Source organism: Cimex lectularius, unplaced genomic scaffold (assembly GCF_000648675.2).
Source record: "Cimex lectularius strain Harlan isolate CLEC.00 unplaced genomic scaffold, Clec_2.1 scaffold20, whole genome shotgun sequence".
Taxonomy (NCBI): Eukaryota; Metazoa; Arthropoda; class Insecta; order Hemiptera; family Cimicidae; genus Cimex; species Cimex lectularius.
Window position 1 is genome coordinate 1,552,217 of NW_019392641.1, and position 21,486 is coordinate 1,573,702.

The 21,486-nt window shown below is 33.9% G+C and overlaps 1 protein-coding gene and 1 non-coding gene across 4 annotated transcripts in view; both read left to right on the top strand.

Annotated features, from left to right (window-relative positions):
* LOC106661487 (acetylcholine receptor subunit alpha-like) overlaps positions 1-21,486 on the top strand; it is a 356,838-nt gene that overhangs the window by 175,847 nt on the left and 159,505 nt on the right. Inside the window, exon 1 of one of the 3 annotated variants that reach the window (XM_024229485.1) lies at positions 3,062-3,084. The exons of the other annotated variants lie outside the window; for them this stretch is intronic. The gene's annotated coding sequence lies outside the window, so the exon portion shown is untranslated. Of the gene's footprint in view, positions 1-3,061; positions 3,085-21,486 lie in introns of those variants that run through there. 3 annotated transcript variants of the gene reach the window in all.
* Positions 7,653-7,725, top strand: Trnag-acc. The gene has a single exon. It is a non-coding gene; the product is annotated as a tRNA-Gly (tRNA).

Genomic DNA, 21,486 nt, shown 5'->3' on the forward strand with positions numbered 1-21,486 from the left:
AGGTAATCCGCTGGCCAAGCAGAGACAACAGATTGACCCGGCTGAGGTCATCTTCGAAAATTCCTCGCCAGTCTGATATCTCTACTAAAATCCGAGGTATTTATACTGACGTGATATCAACATCATATTTTTTCAAATTTGACAAAATTAAGTTATTAGGTAAGTTTTTGAAGTTTAAATGTTATTATCATTGATGTTTTTTTATTGGATTGTGTTGATTTAAAAAAATATCCCGTTAAAACAATTTATGTTCGCTTTCTTCTTGTTCCTTATAATGAAACACAATAGGCATAGATAAATCCCAACCCTCATATATCCAAAATTACCCAACTTTCTCCAAAATCATTCACTTTTGCGACAATGTAGGTAACAGGTCATAATATAAGGACATAAAATTAATGTTACAGTTAAAAAAATAAACAAATGGAAAACCTTTATGATAATAGTACTGATTTACCAGGGGAATAAGTCGTCGTGATATTTGACAATATAGACTAAACCCGCATGACTTGTGTGTGTTGCGTATGTGTTGGTTCTAAGCGCCGGCCGAAGATACACTAGAAACGATTTCATAAAATAATTAATTATTAAAAAATGAAATAAGGTTGAACAAACAGCTTGACCTTGTTCTTAAAAGGAATATATAATAGTATAACTACATACTTGAAAATCTGTAGACTTTGGCTTAGAGCCAGTGTTTATACAGTTTTTGTTGATTTTCTTTACCTGAATCTACAAAGAAAGAAAGTAGCGTTAGCATATTTCCATTTTAAGAGAATTAGAATTTTCCAACACGGCAATATAAATTGACTAATTATTTATATGACTATAAACAATTAATAATTAATAAAATTTTAGCAATTTCTGGTCTATGAATATAATTCATGATGTAATCTTTTTTAAAACGTTACCATATAGAATTATCACAAGTAAGTCAGGGTATTGTAATATTTTACAGAGTAAAAGTGTAGAGAACAAAACAGTCCGTCATTTCCTTTCAGCTTTTTCGGTTAATAAAGAAAAAAATAAACATTCTACATTTGCCATTGGTAAATAAAATTACTCATCTTTGTGTAAAGAGGACGTCCTCTAACATATATATGTTAATGTAAATGTTAACTTTGTTCGAATTAGAGAGAACGATCATGCGAAACTAAATAGACATCAAAAGCACATCTCCATTAGTTGACTTACACAACTTTCGACAACTTTTTTTGTGGGGAAAAGGCTATTATACAACAAAAGATTGGATGGCCAAAGCCGGGAATAATCACTTTGTTGGAACACCTGCCGTTTTATTAGACTCATTGTACACAGTATTTCACATCTTGTTTTCAATGGTGAACAGTTATATTTTAACCAAAATATCATTTTCTTCTTTTCACACCGGTACTTACTATGTTACATTGATTTTACCTTGTACGTTTTTTCACATTGTCTCAACATTTATTACACATTATACATTAGCGCCATTTAGATGAAGATATAGGTACACAGGTAGAAAGACGAATAGGTATACAGAAAGAGAAAGAGAAAGAGAGAGAGAGAAAGAGAGAGAGAGAGAGAGAGGGAGAGTGAGAGGGAAAGAGAGATAGGGAGAAAGAGAATGAGAGAAAGGATGAAGGAGAAAGATATAGAGTAACAGAGTGAAAAATATTTAAAGTAAGGGTATAATAGGGGATAAAATATAAAGATTAAAGAATGTAGAAGGATAAATAGATAGATATTTAGAAAGATAGAAATTGAGTATGAAAGAAAGAGAGAAAAAGAAGAGGAGAGGAAAAGAGGGATATTCTATTTTTTAATAATAAGTGAATAAGTGAGAACGAGCGAAAAATTGAGAAAGAGAATGAGAGATACAGAGCAATGTCAATACAAGAAATGTCACGGGATGAAGCAAATTCTTACTTTCAATTCCTTCCTCGGCCATCCACTAAAAATCAATGCCTCGCGTGTCTTCCAATTTTACGAGATAGGGCGAGAGAAAAAGCGTGAGATTTAAAAAGAGTATAAGGGAACAAGAAAAAGATTGCGAATGTTAAAAAATGAAAGTGAGAGAGAGAGAGAGAGAAAGAGAGGGAGAGGATGAGAGGAGAAGAGAGAAACAAAGAAAGAGGAAAAATTAATTATATGAAAAGAACCTGAAAGAACTGAAAAAAGAAAGAATTGGGAATAGAAAATTGTACAGAAAGAAGAAGGATAATGAAAGCAATAGAAAGTGAAAGTGAGATTAAGAGAATGAGTGTTGTTAGAAAAGAAGGTATAACAGAATAGAATGGTAATGAAAGAGAGAGATAGTCAAAAGAAAGAAAGAAAAATTTTGAGCGATGTTGGGATTCAGGAAGAGAAATATTGATAGAGAGAAAGAGAATACAATTTTTTAAGAAGTTTGTAATCTTATTTTCATAGAGAGTTAGCAATAAAAACCAGAAAATTCTGTCACTATGTAAAATTTAAGAACGATGCTTAAAAATAAAATTAATTAACAACTTAAGAAATGCATATTTTTTGGACAATTAGACGGTGACGAAGGATACGCTTAAATTATATATTAATATTCGAAGTTTTGAGGCAGTATCCGTGAGTTTTGCCCCATCTGCAGTAATTTTCATAATGCAACTGCAATTAATCATTCGGTTTTATTATAAAGGCGAAACTCTTGTTGATTTATGCCTTCTGCAGAATTTAATCCAACACTTACAATTGAAGTTTTTAACACAATAAGCTTGATACGATTAACACAGTTTCACAGTTTGTACTGTAACAAAACAGAAATGTCCGTGCTCTACGATGTTGTATCCTTCCGATGTAAACTATTAACAAGGCACCTTGCGGTTCCTGAGCCGTGTTTTCGACAGGCTTAGACAAGTTGAAGTGCTGAACATGTTAATTACCAATTCTCCTCTGCTTGCTAAAACCGAGCCAGCTTTATTAACAATATATAATATCGCCCAGTATTTTATCGAAATATTTTTTTTCAGGTGACTATACTGCCGGATTTCTCATAACTTACGCGTAAGTAAACCTACTGAAGGAAACAGGAGGGGGCGTAGTTTAGCCACACATAATGCCTGTCGACATAAGGTAAGATGTTTACTCCGGGAGTTCATGCATAACAATTGAGCGGCGTATTGTGATACACGAGGGTCGAATCTTGAACATGCCAACGGTTACGCTCTTGAGGAAGAAATATGCGTTATATAAAGATTGAAGACGTCAACAACTATAAACATATTGTTCTATCCAATTCCGAGTAAAATATATCAATAAAATGATACATGTTTAATTCCTGAAGAGTTTCTTTCCCTTATATTATATGATATTTTTGTTATACTATACTTGAATTGTATGTTTCACTGTATAATTACGACTGTAATAATTCAATTTTCACACACAAAATTTCAATTACATGCCCACAACTAAAACAAACGTTAGAAAACGTTACAGATTAGTTTATTGGCACATTGTGATCCATTTTAAAAATAAAATTTCTTGAAAAATGTAAAGGGCTATCATATGTATTCCATTACGCCTTTGTTTTACAAGACAAATATTGTCTGAAAGTTGAAATACTGTCTAATTTTACAAAGTAAGCATAAATTCCCACATAATCCGCATCTGGTGAAAAAACATATTCAATTATTACTACCAAGATTCGATCTATTTTAAGGTCATCATCAAGGCCTAAATTAATTACTCCCTAAGAATAAATATTTTTACAGTTAATTCAAAAATCAATATAACTATTCAATAAACTATCTTATAGATGTCTTAAAAAATGAGTTAATTTTTCAATGACAAAACAGGATCGGAAGGAGGTCAACGGGGACCGCGGTAGCCGAGTGGTTAGCGTGAGAGATTCTCGGCTCATAGACGCTGCGGTTGTTGGTTCGATTCCCACCGTCGCCTCTGGCCCTTTTTTCACGATAACCCCCCCCCCCAAATATGAACACACATACAAGAATTCGTCACCATGGTTAATATGCATAGATCATAAGGCAAAAAAAAAAGTCAACAGATAACTATACTTAGTTTTGCCAAGCTTTTAATGTATCATCATCACCTCAGTATGGCTTAATATACGTTGGAAACATAAAAAAACTATAGTATAGTTATCGGATGGAGGGTACTAGGAAGAGGGGTTTGGGCTCTCCAGGCACTGCAGCTTTCTGGCTGATTGTACGTTGTAGTATAGTTATCAGTTGATCTTCCGATTCTGTTGAACTTAATTATTGTAGATCTATCTAACCATACTTAATTTAATTTTTAATTATGTTGTTTAACATATGATGGTATTTTTAATTACACTACTGTTTCCTTATTTTTACGTTGTCTTTCTTTTTCCTTACACTATGTAACCTGATGTCTGCAGGTTGAAAAATACGGTGAAAGACCCGAACAGTAAAATAGTACGCAGTGGGCGGGCTATGACCTCCGCTCTTTGTCGCCTCCTAAACTTACCACATTGTATACACTGAGAGGCAAAAATAAAGGTCACGCTTAATATTTTAAATTCTCTGTCAAGCAATCTTCCGTTGATCATCTTACAACATTTGGTCCGTTTTAAAATATTTGAGGTAAATAAAACACAAATAAAACCTTCCATTTGTGTTTACAATCGGATTTTATAAATCAATCTTTCAAGAGTCAATTTTTTTTTTCTTGGTCTTTCTGTAAAGCTTCTTTCTAACGGACCGGTGATTTGACTGGAGTTGGTTTTGTTGTAGGTTTTAAATGATACAAATTTGGCTAGAATAATAGTTTATTGTTTCCATAGTAAAATGTATAATAGATGTCCTACCTATTTGTAATTTTATTTTATGTAATTATTTATGAGGTTGTTGATTTTGAATGTAATTTTTTATCATTTCAATATGTATATAATAAATAATTACAAGAAACATATCAATGAATCGTCTAAATGATTTTATAAAAAATAGTTTTAATTAAAAAATAAAATTAAAGAATTAAAAAACCAAGTGGATGAATAATTTCTTGATACACTGTAAACGAATTAAACTTTTTACATAACCAAATCGTCATAAATACGATATTATACAATTTTATGGTGAACAATTGCTTTATAGTAAAACAAAATAGGTCCATGTTCTTGACTTCATTTGAAAGATGAACAAACGTCTTTGTATTGCAAATATTTAGAAATGGAAAGGAAAACAATAAGAAAAGAAAAATACTTGCAAAACAAAGACAATAAATTATCATTATATAAGTTTTTTGTATTGTAGCCTAATTATATTGATAGAAATGTCGATTGTTTAAGAAGAACAAAAAATTCTGTTGCTCGTCGTGGGAATTTATAATTGGGAGTATTAGGTAAGTCAAAATGTATCTTATTTTTTATTTGTTACAAAACAGTTCATTTTCAATGACCAAAAATAATTCGGTGATAAATAAATGGTGTCCTTTTTAGATGGTCCGACTGATTTTCCTTTAACCAAAGATTCCTTAAAAAAATAGGTGTTTAATATTTTTTAGTCTTGTTTCAAATTTTTACCTTTTTTGGAGAAAAATTATATAATGTTCTTCAGGCCCAGTTCAACTTTAAAATTTCAAATACGTCCCTACAGACCCTGGCATATTATTTTAAAGGTTTTCTTACGCTGAAAACAATGGTGCAATCGGATTTTAAATTGGTCAAAAAATGACAATATTATGGCAAAAAGTTTGGGAAAAAAATTTCCATTTGATTTACTATGCATGATCATATTTCACGTTCGAACTGCCTTGCGTTAACCATTTTTAACCACTCTTCACCGGTGCTCAGAGCAAAAGAGTCAGGTGAGATAGATGGAAAACATTTTCTTTCCTTTGTCTCAGTTCGTCAACTGAGGTTGCTGGGTTATGATTGGCGTAGACACTTTTTTTTTAATGGCCTCACAGAAAATTATCAAGTGTAATTAAATCGGGTGACCGAGGTGGCCAATGAATCAGGCTATGAGGTCCTATCCACCTATACCGGAAGTGACGATTCAAATAGTCTCACCTGCAAAGAATTGTGTGCGGGTCATTCATCTGGAGAATCATTCTTTGTCGTTGTTGCAGTAGAACGTCATCTAACCGTGTTGGTAAAATCTACCTCAAAGAATTGAGAAACTGAGCACCATTAAATTATTTTCGTTGAAATAAGGCCCACTTATTTTATTTCCCCAGAATTCCACACCATACGTTGATATTGTGAACCACCTGATGAGGACAAAAGTTCAAAATTCTAGGATTTTCCTCTGCTTATGTTTTTTTTTTGCTTCACCGTCAGGTATCCAGCCATACTACAGAAATTTAAAGTGTGTCGATCGGAAACCAGCCCAGGCTCCCCAGCCAGGCCAGACAAGCCAGCCAGAGCTGCTTCTGCTCATGTTTTCGAACATGCTAACGGTTTAGTATGCCATTAGAGGTGAACTTGGATTCATCAGTCCATGGATGTATGGAAGAACATTTTTTTCAGTCGACATTTAGACCCCTATCATAATCTGAATCTCAAAGTCCCTGGACAAGATGAAAGCGATACGGCTAAAAGTTTTAAGTCCGGAGTCAATCTCTAATTTTATTTTTTGGAAAACCTCCAACATTTCGGAGAGAGGAATTTGGATTTTCCCGAACATATTCAGCTCCTCGTCGAAAGTATGCTGCTAGTTTCTTGGTAATGGAACAGGGATGGCTGTGGCTAATCCGGCCAAAAATTTATAGTTTTCCAGGCCATAAAAATTCGTATTATTGGCTTTTAAGATTGCTTAAAACAAATAAGAATATTTTTTTAAACAAATTTTTTTGGGCCTATTTTACTCAGTGTTTTCGTTTTTATAACTTTTTATGTAAGTAATCTTATTTAATACAATCCTGCATATCGTTTTTTTAATCTTACGTAAAAAATTCACTAATTTCGTGGTCCGCTTGACCAATTAATATATTGCGATTAATTAAGGTTTTTAGTTGAGATAAAAAAGTCAATGGCACGAGCGGGAACGTACGTAAAACAATTGAATGATATTTAATAACCATAAAAAATACACACACAGGAAAGGCAGAAAACATAGGTAAAAACTCTTATTTCTATTAAAAAATTATTATTTTTCTGAGATTCTTATTTTTATTTATATTCCTTTTTGCATGCCTAAAACCACTGATTATAAATGTTTGTGAAAATACGTCATGTAAGAACATAAACTTTGCTTCCTTATATAAATTACATCAGGGCATAAAAAATTAAAAGTTTAATTTTCAATTAATTAAGGTTTTTTATTTAAGTTGAGATAAAAAAGTCAGTGTCACGAGCGGGATTCGAACCCACGACCCTCGGCTTGATACGCCGCTACTCGACCACTTGAGCTATCGTGACTTCTATTCCCTCGGGCACTAACTTCCCATCTCAACCCCACCTTTTGAATTTTCCCTCCTTTTTGCCATTTTTCAAATCTCGTGTAATCGGATTGAATTCTCGGCGACAAATGAAATGGCCACGGAGAGCTTTAGTGAAGTATACTTCATTTTAACTCATTAAATTCAATATTTTTTCGTGGTTCGCTTGACCAATTAATAACATTCAATTAATTAAGGTTTTTTAAGTTGAGATCAAAAAGGAGGGAAAATTCAAAAGGTGGGGTTGAGATGGGAAGTTAGTGCCCGAGGGGATCGAAGTCACAATAGCTCAAGTGGTAGAGTAGCGGCGTACCAAGCCGAAGGTCGTGGGTTCGAATCCCTCTCGTGACACTGACTTTTTTATCTCAACTTAAAAAACCTACTTTTAATTGAATGTTATTAATTGGTCAAGCGGACCACGAAAAAGTAGTGAATAAAACTTTTTTGTTTATTGATTTCATCTGGGTTCTTCACATTTATAATGACATAAATTCTCAACCTTGTTGACGATGGCTTAAAGAAGAGCTTTTCATATTTCCAATTCTTGAAATAACGTTGGATTTGGATAAAATCCAGAAAAGATATGAAGTCTTACCTTACGTAAAAATAATGAAATGATATATAATAATCTTGAAAGAAACGCACAAATTGAAAAAAATATGATTTATGAGTTATGGCATTTTTTTTGGAAAAACGAATTTGGTTTATTACGTTGTTAATTCCAATAATTTGCTTCTTCACTAAACATTAATTGCCTTTATTGTTTACATTCTGTCATTGTTTGAATACGCATTTGAGGGTAAATTTTAATTCCTGGAAGTTAATAAATTTTTTACGAGTACCTATTCGTTATATTGAGAATTTCATTCAAAATACACCGACGAGCGCATTTTTCCGATCACCAGCGAGTTGATATGTACGACTGCTTTATTTAGTGGTGGTGGAGCTTTAGATAGTGGTGGTGCTTTTGATGCGTCGTGCAGTCGAGTTGAATATAACCCAGGCAAATCAACTGAAGTGTTTTTAAAAAGAACTTTTACTTAACTAACTGTATACAGCAGTTGAGAATGTTCTACTTCTATGTATGAAAATAGAGTGAATAATTGTAATATATCCCCTACATAGATCAGAATCGGGAGAAAATGCATTTTAATGCTGCTTACTTAGTTTCTAAGAATATTACGAGCCTACATCCGTGAGAAAGTGTAGCTGCTCTGTACCACGAATTGAAGAAAACAATAATTAGACATAACTTTTTGTAACTTATAACTTATATAAGTATATTATAATGGTGGTGTAGTGAAGATTTCATTTTTGTTAAAGTTATTTGATTTCCTTAAGTCCTGCTGCTTATATGATACCTATTGACGATACAGCTCAATTATGCTTTATTTAAAACGTTTGTAGGACAAAACTACCGAAGATAGTAAACAGACAATTATTATGAGTATTTTTCTTAGTACTTTTTAAAAGGATAGTTCCTACTCAGTAAGTTGTTTTGCAACGATCCGGATTTCGAGCCTTTAAGCTCATCATCAGGTTGAAGGACTTCTACAACCACGTCTCTCGACATGAATTGCCAAAGTGAACCGCTGATACCTCCGCCAACGCGACGTTCCAATTAACAGCTGATTTTTTTAATGACGCTCAATTTGAACGTGCGAACCGCGGAAATTATAACACAAATAAATATTAGAATAATAAATACTTAATATTACTATAAATTACTATAAAAATAATAACAATTAAAATAATTAGATTAATTATTTGGATGTTTGATATTATTTATGTACATATTTAAAATGGGAGGTAGATCAAAATCTGTTATATTATTAATGCATTTATCACCATGTTCAATTTTACATTTTTTAATTTCAAATTTCTCAAACCAATCTAGTTCTTTCCCTTTGTTGAAACTATGTAACACTCTTGTATTTAAATTTGAATTGAAATTATGTTTTGTTTCTTTTAGATGGTCCTTAAATTCCGAAAATTTGCTCGATTTAGGCAAGTGTTCTTTTACTCTTGTTTTTATTTCTCTACCGCTTTGTCCTATATATTTAATATCACAATCATTACAATTGAGTTGGTAAACCCCACTTTTTGCCAAGTTGTCTACTTTGTCTTTAGGTTTTGAGAGGATGTTTTTAAGTGAACCCGTACTTCTAAAAGCTATTCTAAAACCTTCTTGTTTAAAAATTTTACTAACTTTTTCCGATAATTCACCAATGTATGGCAAACAACGGAAACCTAATGATTCATTTGTGGTGGGGTGGCTGAGTCCTATTGTTGATTCGTTTAAAGTTAATTTTTTTATTCTTTTAACTAGCAACCTATCAATAAATATTTCTTGATACCCGTTGTTTTTTGCTAAGGTTTTAATAGTTTTTAATTCTTTTTTATAGTTATCAGGTGTTAGCGGAAGTTTTAACATCCGGTCTATGAGCCAAATGAAACCAGCAGCCTTTTGGGACCATGGGTGGGAAGAATCCGCTGGTATCATAGTGTCTGTAGTTGTGGGTTTTCTATATACGTCTATTTCTATTAGGTTGTTTATTATGGACAGTTTTAGGTCTAAAAAGTTCAAACAACCATCTTTGCCAATTTCCAATGTAAAATTTATATTACGGTGTAGAGAATTAATTAGTTGTAGGAATTCTTTGAGAGCCTCTAATGTTCCCGACCATATGCATAAAATATCGTCTACATAGCGTTTCCAGAAATGAACATATTTAATTAATTTGTTCTTTGATTTGAAAAGATTTGTTTCAAAATTATCCATGAATATTTCACCACAAAGTGGGGATAATGGAGACCCCATTGGTAACCCTTTCATTACGTAAAATTTATCATTGAATTTACAATAATTAGATAGTAGACATATATTTAAGAGGTCTATTATATCATTTTTTACAAATTCGTTAATAGAATAATAATGAGTGTAAAGAAATACAAAAAGATCCCACCTTAAAACTAAAAACTCGAGTTCAAACATCCATAAAAAAGTGATTTTTTATTCTCAGATGACCAATATGCAGTTAAAAAACTAATACCAATGAACCCGAAACCCCCAATGTTATACGGTACAGTCAAAATTCATAAGGAAAACAAACCTATAAGACCAGTAGTATCCTTTTATAATTCTCCATGCCATAAACTTGCAAGTAAAATTGACAAAATAATTAAAACCCAGACCAAATTTAAACTTACATTCGGTATCAACAATTCTTTAGAACTGATAAAAGAATTAAATAACATCAATATGCCCAACAACTGTGTTTTAGTATCAAATATCCCCGCTGAAGAATGCACTAAACTCATAAAGCAAAAACTTACCGAGAATTCTATTAACGAATTTGTAAAAAATGATTGAGCGTCATTAAAAAAATCAGCTGTTAATTGGAACGTCGCGTTGGCGGAGGTATCAGCGGTTCACTTTGGCAATTCATGTCGAGAGACGTGGTTGTAGAAGTCCTTCAACCTGATGATGAGCTAAAAGGCTCGAAATCCGGATCGTTGCAAAACAACTTACTGTGAGTAGGAACTATCCTTTTAAAAAGTATTGAACACCACACTCACTCCATCATTCATCATTTCTATTTTTCTTAGTATGTTCGTCAGCTAGTTTCGCAGAGTGTACATTTATTAGTTAATAAAATTAAAAACGTAGCTCAAGTAAACAACTATACTTAAAATTTTAGCAAGCCTCAGAGTGGAAAAGACTGCCAACAGAATCGGCGGAATACAATAAAAGGTGTGGCTGACAGGGGTGATAAAAATTTCAGAGTTAACGAAGTCGAACGGGCCAAGTTGTGGGGACTTGTCAAGGCAAAGTTTCTCGAGTAGAATAAGAAACGTACATGAATGGATTAGTAGAAGTTAAAGTTTCACTAATAAAGACTACTTTATCACTCCGGGTAATGCTATTACCCTGGGAGCCATCATTAGGGTCCCTCTTCCCGTGAATGATCAGCCTTTTACACTTAGGCAATTAACAAGGGGTACTTATATCTCCCGAAAGATTAAAACTTTTTAACTAAGGGACTCTTGCCTTTATGGCATCCTAAATTTATTATTAACGAATGCGATGTGTGTCGCTCGACGCCCAGCAACGTACTCGGGTGTCTAAAAATACTCAGTCCAACGTACTTTCCTTCTGTTAATGAAAATAATAAAAAAGGAGGGAAAAGGGGAGTAATTGAAGTAATACGGTCACGGACTGATTTATAATCGATAGTCATAAAACCTTTTTACGATTATAACCACCAACAGAAATATGTCCCCGGATTGGTTTTTGTATTTTATCCTTTCTTACTTTTATCCCTTTGTTTTTGCCTATTTCCAATGGATTTAGTCTCATCGTATTTGTTTCAAATCGAAGATTATGTGATAATCAAAAAGCACAAATTAGAACTATTTCAAAAGAAAAATGTACAAAACGCGAAGGCATGCAAATTGTAGAACAGTAAAAATTCAAAAATCTTGCATGCTAATTGAAATATTACATTTTAAAATTAATTTTCAGTTAAACTTTAAATTTTGTTCAATATTATCATTTTATTTTTGACAATAGCGGTAACTGAAAAAATTGCATTGAAATAAAACACCCTGTTTATTAATTCGTGTGTATAAACCACTCTCTCAAATTGATCCCAATTGAAAAATTGATTGAAAAATGGCAAAAAGGAGGGAAAATTTGAAAGGTGGGTTTGAGATGGGAAGTTAGTGTCCGAGTGGATCGAGGTCACGACAGCTCAAGTGGTAGAGCAGCGGCGTATCTAGCCGAAGATCGTGGGTTCGAATCCCGCTCGTGACACTGAATTTTTTACCTCAACTAAAAACCCTAATTAATTGAAATATAGTAATTGGTCAAGCGGGCCACGAAAACTAGTGAAGTTGATCCCAATGTCTATAGTACGACTCCTAACCTGAGTTGAAGCAGCCGAAATATTCTGAGCTCTGCAAAACTTTAATCTAAATGATAGACCGATCCAACGAGGTAGACGGAACAAAATGATCAGAAACAACTATCATCACCCCGCAGACTACATGGAAAAATCTCACAAAAATTTAATACTAAACAGTTAATCAGGAGAGGTGCAGTGACCATGACCTAACTAAATTACATTTTATCTACAGACCTCAAAGAACTAATAATTTTAATTATAGTTTATTTAATCTTTATCTGGTTGTCATCTCACTTATAAAAGATGAAGTGAAATTAAGCTGGATTAAATTGTACTAAACGAACGCCATTTAAATAAAAGTATCGCTAGTGCTTGCAATGATCATCGGTGCCAGTGGTAGTTTATTCTAAGATTATTGATGACTGACTATGTCGATAGTTATAAGTTTGGAACACCAAAGGCCGTTTTTAATAAAATATTTATTTACTTTAAAACGTACAAAGAAGATTACAGAACAGAAAAAGCGAGAGAATCGTCAGAAGGATGTCGTACGTCCGAAGAACGGGGAGAAATACGCGCTGTTTAAGATAAGCGCTAGGTTTATATGAACTCGTAATGCAGAGTCAGCTGGGGCAGTTCATTCAACTCTTAACTGATGACAGTCTTAAATCTTTAATCTAAAATAATCCTTTATCACTCGTGAAATGTCGGTCCGATGCAACAACCGGACCGACTTGGTATTAGCAGTTTTGAGACTTGAGTCCTACGCTCGGTAAGCACAATATTAGAATAAAATCCGGAATATTTACAAATTGCCTTGAAAACCGCCGGGATGTCGGTGGAAAACTAGCGACGAGGATGAAAATTGGATTTATGATGCTGTATATAAAGATCGATGAGTGTTGGATGGCAACTGTATACTTTATCATGAAACCTAGAAACTTTGGTCGGATTACTTTATTTACAAACATATTTTGAGGTTTTGAGGATGACAGCATCTTTAGGGATATTCTCAGCCACACCTATTAGCTTTTATGCTTTTGTACTTGCATTAAATGATAATTGCATTGCGTAATTCATATTTTTTATTTTTCAATATAACAATAAATCATTAGAATCAAATAATATATTTGGTCCGAAAAAAAAGGATTTTTTAATAAAAAGTTTCTTAATAGAATAAAGAAGAAAAATGGCCTTTTTCTATTGTTTTCACACATGTGCGACGGAGAGTTTGAAAAAAAGCAAAAGCGTTGTGCATCGTAAATTCGCCTTTTGCTGGCAGTTCTTTTTATCTTCCTTACTTTTTATGTAGATTAGAAATTGTGAATTTATGAATCGCTAAAGTTAAAGGCTGGTTTGCGACAAAGTGAGAACGAGACAATAAAGAAAAGGAAAAGGCGCTCGAAACGCCGTTTTTAAGAAAGTCGAAGCAAACAAAAAAGAGTTTTACAAAACATAAAAAAAGAGATTTTATTAACTAACCCGAGGCTAATTTCCCTTTTGAAGAAGTGACAGTACTCCATTTTCCAGACCTCGAGTTTAATTTTTCCACTCGAAAACAAAAGCAGTTCAAATTGATTAAGAAAAGTAGGCGAGACGGCTCGACCTTCAACTCATAAACGCCAGGAAAATTGTCAGATGTAATTTGAGGTTTTGGCATTTGAAATAACGCCAGGTAATCGGAAGGAATTTGTGGAATCCAATTAGGGCGATTCGCCCGGCAGGATTGTTGGCTGAATGGCCCGGGGGCTTTACATCCGTGGGTCCTCGAGTCAATTTCTAAAGTTTCCGAAACTTGGCGGAAAGACTGACCAACAGCGTCATGAACGGCCGACAGTTCTCCCATTTTAAACCATCTACCTCCTGGTTAGTCTCTAATGACACTAATCACGAGATATCATCTTTATACAAATCCTGAAACGTTGAAGAAATGGTTGGAGATCTCATCAAAATCAGGTTAAAATTACAACCAAATGTCTAGTTAATCTCTCTTTAACTATAATAAATCCTTAAAAGATACTCTTGAAAATACTCAACAAAATAAAGCCTTAAAAATATTTAATCATCCCCAAATAATTTCATAAAGGAAAAAGAAATAAAGACAATTAATTGTAATTACAATTCATATTACAATAACAGGATGACCTGAAAAGTCAGATAACCTAACCTTAACAAAAATTTCAAAACTAAAAAATTACATTATCAAAGCTCACAATTTGCAGTGAGGAACTGTCGAAGAATTGATTCCATTTTTGTTTAGGGGTTGAATAAGGGTTGTAAAAATCCTCCACTGTTACTGCTCAAAAATGAATAGGGATATTTGTAATTTATTATTATTCGCTTAATTTTAATTAAATTAGGCGATATATTCTTGTTAGTTGGATAAAACAAAATAGAACATACAAACAAAAAACATACAAATGTTAATCTTCATATTTAATAACGTATGTAAATCTTATATTCTTATGTAATTAAGAATAGTGAACATGAAGATTACTCACTTTGTAAACAAACACCTTTTATCGTCTTTTCGCCTTTTCCGAGAGACTGGAAGTGCCAATAGGAGACCTGGTAGTGGATCACAGCACAATACGACGCTAAGGGAGGACAGAATTATTGTCATTGCTGCAAGATGGAATCTTTTCCATAGCCCACCTGGCAGGATGTGGAAATAAAAAACTACCTATCCTAAATGTAGTTCAAGGTGTTTTGGCAAGCTCTTTATCAATATAAACGATTCGTAATCGTTTGTGGTCAGTTGGGCTCACATTGTATGCTCCTTTGAGACTCCACCAGTCAGAAGGATAAGGTGCAGCGGGCGCCTAGAAGAGAACACCAATTGGAATGCTTACCGATGTCTACCGATAAGTCGCGTTTCTGTCTGTATAGTGATAGCCGGCGCCGATGTGTCTACCGAGAACAGGGGATGCGTATCATGCCCCAGTTGGTGCTCCCTTCGATGTAGTTTGGAGGGGGCGTTGTCTGGGCTGGGATTTACACTGGAGGACGAAGTGGGCTCCATATTGTTGAAGGCATCCTACCGCAGTCCTTTATGTCCAAGAAATTAACGAGGAATACATCGCTCAAACCAAGGATCTCGGGGACCGCGGTAGCCGAGTGGTTAGCATGAGAGACACTCACGCCGCGGTCGTGGGTTCGATTCCCACCGTCGCCTCTGGCCCTTTTTTTCCCAATAACCCCCGATTTGAACACACACAAAAAAAAAAAAAAAAAAAACCTTGGCAATTCCCAACTGCCCCTTCCCTCATTGTCTCCAGACCTCAATCCTATTGAGTACATGTGGGATGTGTTGCAGAGAAGGCTTTTTGATCACCGCAGCTAGTTGACCTGCAACAAATGCGTTGCAACATCATGGAGTGAAATTCCTTATGAAATTAGTGAAGACCTTATTAACAATATGTCTAACAGGCACACAAAGGTTTTAGCTTACAGAGGACATAACATTGCATTAAGTATTTTAAAAAAATTATTGTGTCCAATAAACAAAATTACGGATAAAAACCTTTTATTTTGTTCACAATCCCTTAATGAAATTTCTCTTCAGTAAAAAACGCAATTTATGATTAAAAAATAAAATAGAAATCCTAGGAAAAGTAAATATTACAAAACTGGCAATATCCTTATTCATTTCTGAGCAGTTTATATAGATCTTGATCTATAATTTCCTATAGTATATTGTTACTTAGAAAAGCCACCTTTTGTACAAACTATGTAAGGGTGAATGGTCGAGAGTGGTTTCTATTGCTAAAGTAAGGCAGGTATGCAGTGCCCCTGTTATATTTATGAGAAGCTAGTCTTTTGTAGAGTTGGTAGCTGGTTTAGTGTCTCCTTGTTCCGTGTGTTGGCCACCATACTAGAGCCTAGACTACTAGTCTGACCGTTGTAGTGTGGTTTACGCCATCCAAGAGTGTATTCCCCAGTTTTTGGTGCAACTCTGGCCATGCTTAGTAGATCTTTAGCTTATTGCCTATCATTTGAGCCTTTGGACACATTCTGCGAAGAAAGTTAAGGTTTTTACTTTTATAGCGGATTTTCGTTTAGTTTCCTAGCTTCTGGAAGGGATGAGGTATGTTTTCTTTGGTTTTATGTTTGAAATCATTTTCTCACACCACCATCCTACAGTATTCATAGCAATCCTTATATGTTTAGCGGTCATAATTGACCATATTATTTTTTTCAATTAATTACCTTAGGTAAAAAGAATAATTAATTGAAATAATTACTATGGTCAATTAAGACCGCTAAACATATATGGAGTAATACAATAATTAAATGTGTGGTGATTAGTGACCTGTTAATCGATTATTCAGAAATCGTGAGATGCGGTCTGGTGTGATATAGGTTTCAGAAAAACATTTTCTTTATCGTGCCAACGTTTCGATCTTTATTGAGATCATCTTCAGGGCCTGGGATTTACAAACATTTTTTAAATTTAACAAATACATTTTGGATGTGGAAAAGTGAATTTATACTATGCAAAATATATTTTTTATATTCAATCAAAGTATTTCTACTCACTCAAAGCGTTTGTCTTCTGTGTAATTGTGCCATTCTTGCGTGTCGTGTTGAGAGTGCCAGTGAGATTTTGTTGTTTTATGTTTATATATGTTGGATTTTGAAGGAGTGGGGAAGGACGTCAGTATAGAAAAGACATTTTTGTATAAGACTTCGACTTCTTTGAGGTGAAAAGAGCCGACGAAGGGAAACAATGTGTTGGTAATGGTTCAGCCAGATTATCCTTTCAGGATTATATAGAAAGGGATAAATAGGAAAAGGAAAGCTAAATTGTTGGACAATTAGACTATGTGAAAAATATTTTATGTGTGGAATGTAATGTGATGTATCTATATGTAAACAATGTTTGTAAATCCCAGGCCCTGAAGATGATCTCAATAAAGATCGAAACGTTGGCACGATAAAGAATATGTTTTTCTGAAACCTACATCACACCAGACTGCATCTCACGATTTCTGAATAACAATAATTAAAGAAATAATCACTTCGCTAACAGCTTCCGACCGCCATTTCATAAGTCTCTGAGAATCGAATCCGTATTACACATTTGAAAAAGAGGGAAAATTCTCTTTATCTAAGGTCTTGGTTGAGACGAAAAAGTTAGTGACACAGGCTCAAGTGATTATAGCAGCGGCGTATTGAGCGGAAGCTCGTTGGTTCGAATCCCACTCGTGACACTAACTTTTTCATCTCAACTAAGACTTTAGATGAAAAGAATAATTAAATGAAACATTTACAGCGTTTTACATTTGATTTTAGTGTCATAGAATTTCTTTTTTCTATTTGCTATCGGGTCATCTACGTGACCTATTGTATGGTATCCTAAACTGTTAGGCTCTTTAAGTAAATGATGTACTGCTAGCAACCAAATAATAGGCAATAGTACCCCACCTTGGGGACGTTATGTTCGTACTGTTTACATATTCTGATGAACAAATTATGCGCTTACTATCCCGCCTTCAGCATTGCTAATATCCCTTGGGTTGTTAGAGTGTTTTTTACTTGCACAGCCATTCTAATGGCTTTACACGAGCTAATATCGAAAGATATTTCTATATTCTCCAGTTCTCTATTCTCTCTTGATCTGCAAGACGCATTTTGCCATCTTCCAGCCAGTTTTGCTTTCTTCCATAGATCGTTCTCTGGAAGAAAGGAATTTTATAGCTCGGCAGATTCAACGTTAGTAAATTTAAAAATTCAGGAATCCAAAGAATCGTGCTTCTTGTCTGCTGATGCATGTGAGTTTCTGTTGTTGTAAATTGAACTAAATGTACTAATTCTCGCTTACACGTAAACCTTAAAGAATACGCTCTGTACAGATAGAAAAAATCTTTAAGTTCGGAATTGTAGTGTGTTAGCTGATCACTTTCAGGTTCACTGCAAGAAGCCTTGCTGCGATTTATGAATTGCAAAAACGGATTTACCAATGATAAATTCTACTTAGCAACATTCAAAATATTATCACAGAATTTAAATGAATGTTTTTTTCTTTTCATTTTAACGCCTAAAAATAATAGCATAGCTCTGAAATTGACTAAATGATGAAGCTCGTCTGACAAACTCAACTAATAAGAGCATGCTAATAAAAAAGGACATATCACTCAACTGAAAATTTCAAAAACGCCAGTATATTCATATCAGATGTAGATTTTAGACTGTTTGCTCTCTAGTGCTTGTAAATATGATCAGTTGTGTATTTGATACTATCTGTTAACAATAGTAAAGAGTGGAATAAATCTGCTGTAAGTTTCTATTTTTTATTCTTCAACGGTAAATCTTGGCTTCAAGCCAGGAAAAAAATCTTTGTTTGTACGTCCATTCCTCCTGGAGTTGTCCCTGTAACTCTAATAACAATTCCCCCAGGTACAATAAACTCACCAAGTTACTTTATTACGAACAGGATTAGTGGAATAATACAAAAGGGATGAAAAAGGCTTTCCGGTATAACCGCCAAAAATGCCTCAGGCCTATGTGGAACTGAAAAATCCATTATTGTTTGCAGGGGAAAATCTTTTTGTAACTTTTTTGTACTTTCTTTATCAAACTGTAAAACGCTGTTACAGTTCGCTAAGCTCATCTGCATTGCACGTAAGATTTAACGTGTAAATGTAATTGAATCAAAACAGCTTTATTGACATTTGGGCGAAACAATAGTCTCGCATTGTTTTGAATGATTTAAGATTTAGTGACTCCGAGTTTACACTGCAATACAGACCAATCAAAACATTATTAACCACCATAAAAAATGGAAATACCTTAAGTTGGGTTAATATTTTTTTATAACTGATATTTTCGACTTGTTTTTATCATGTTCTTCTTATTCATTTGTAAATCTCGTTGGGTGTCATTTTATAAAAATCTCTGCAGGTTGATAAATTATAGATCTTTCAGCATTTCCTTCCCCCTTTCCTCTTATTCGGCAATAACTCATCAGTGAACGTTTGATCCTGCATATTGATCAGTTTCGAATCTTGTTTTAATGAATTTTTCATCAACTCGATTCTCCCGCTTATTTGGTGTGTTGATGTATATTTTGAATAATCGATCATTTAAATCAGCTAAAAACAACATTGGTGATGAATTTCTTGCGCTGTTTGCCGTGTAAACCTTATATTTAGACTCAGATTTTAATTATTTAAGTCATCTTTAGCTGTTTTTATTTAAAAAATTTTACCTTGATAATATTCTTACTTTGTTTTAGTTTTCTTCACTTCAAGAAAGTCAATCATCACAAAGGAATCTTCATTGATTTGAGTTAGTGATATAGTCGTTTGCCTCACGGTTTTTCTCGAACAGACGTCTTTCGAAATTTCTTCGAACTCAATAAATTGATTTTGCTTTCAAGTGGCTAGTATTTTTACTATAATTTTCAGGAGACCGCGATGGCAAAGTGATTAGGGTGATTGACAAGGTTCTGGGTTCGAATCCCCTAATCGCTTTCAATCAAAATCCCAGGGGATCATGCCTTGCAATTTTATTTGCGATTAATTTGGAAAAGTTATTTAATTTGACGTTGAAGCCGGCGCAGTTTGAGACATCTGCAATCATTCTGGGCCGCTTGAACTTTGTTGTTTGGTTTGTCAATTGCGTTTTGGTATTTTAAGCAACTTGATGGGTTTTAGCTTTCTACATGGCTTCCTTTTTATTTCCTTTTTATTACGTATATAATCCTTGCCAATTATTTTTGTCATTAATAAAAAATATTACAAATTTTACATAAATAACAAATCGAGAAACAGAGGTTTTGATGGAAAAATTTTGACATTTTCTTGAGGTCGGGAAAGTGATGCAGTTGTAGTTTGGTCATTTTTGGTTTCCTTAGTCCGCCTAGCTTTGCTGTTTGGTCTGTAATCTGCGTTTTGGCATTTCGTTGCACCACCCTGCTTATAATCCATTAGGCAATCTTAGTGCTATGATATTTTATTCTTGACATGCCATAAAAAGGATTTTAAAATGAAAAAACACACTTGACAACGAATAATCAAACCAAATTTAACTCCCAAATATTGCAATAAATACAAAGGGAAGGTTTCTCTTCTCCAGCAATAGTAGTGGGGTTTCTGTTTTAAAATGTTATTTAACAATTGAGGATTTTGACAATTTTTAAAACTATGAAATGTTTTTGTGGTCGGAGAGGTGATGAACTTGGAATTTTTCATCATTGATCAACCTGGATCGCATATCCTCACTGTTATGGTGTCTATCACGTCTAAACGTGTCTCGCCATTTTGCCAATGATATACTTCGAATATCAATCAGTCTCAATATAAAGGTTTTATGAAATTGAAGAACAGTGGGATTGTACAGCTCGAAATAATTGTTGAGTTGAAAGAATTTTGATAAAGGTTTTACTTCAAAACATAAAATCCTCATTTGAAAATCGTGAAATGGAGATTCAAAGCAGCAAAGTTAGGCGAACCAGGAGTATTGAAATAGACCAAGCTCCCACAATTTAAATTTATAAAGGTCATTATTTGAAGTTTGTTAATTTTTGACTTTGTTTGGCCAAACAATATTGCTTTGCTAAACATTTTAGACATTAAAGTTTCTAAAGGAAATGATAATTTATCAAGCATTAGGTTTAAGATATTTAAGCTCAATTAGGCACGACAATTCGGAGTAGATCTCGTTAACAGTCCTGTTATTACATTAATATTCATACTGCAATCCCACTGCAGGAATTGCTCGGTCACAAAGGGCTGGGCTAGCAACCGTAACAGGCTTAATCTAGTTAAGGGAGGAAATGACAATAGGACAATATCGCTCCTGACCGCTTTCCACGATTTAGTGCCGATGCACTCGGGCAGGGGTGATTTCCATGGCGTATCACATAAAGGAACAGTGCGATTTAGAACGGGACGTATTGATGATGCCGAAATAGTTTCGACAATGTGCCATGAACAATTATGATGACTCGGATTTATGATAAATAAATTCTAACATAGACTTAATTAAAGACGAATGAGGATGAGAGTGCAAAGATAATGAAAGCGAAGAAAATTTACTAATTTCGACATAGCTTTCTCAGTTCAGAAATTGTTTTTCTATTCGTTATTAAAAATAATATAACTTTGATTATCTACTCACAACAGTCATCAAAGAAATGCGATAGGAAAGCTGTTTGACTAAGAGATTAGAATAAGAATTTAATTTTTTAGTGAAATTATTA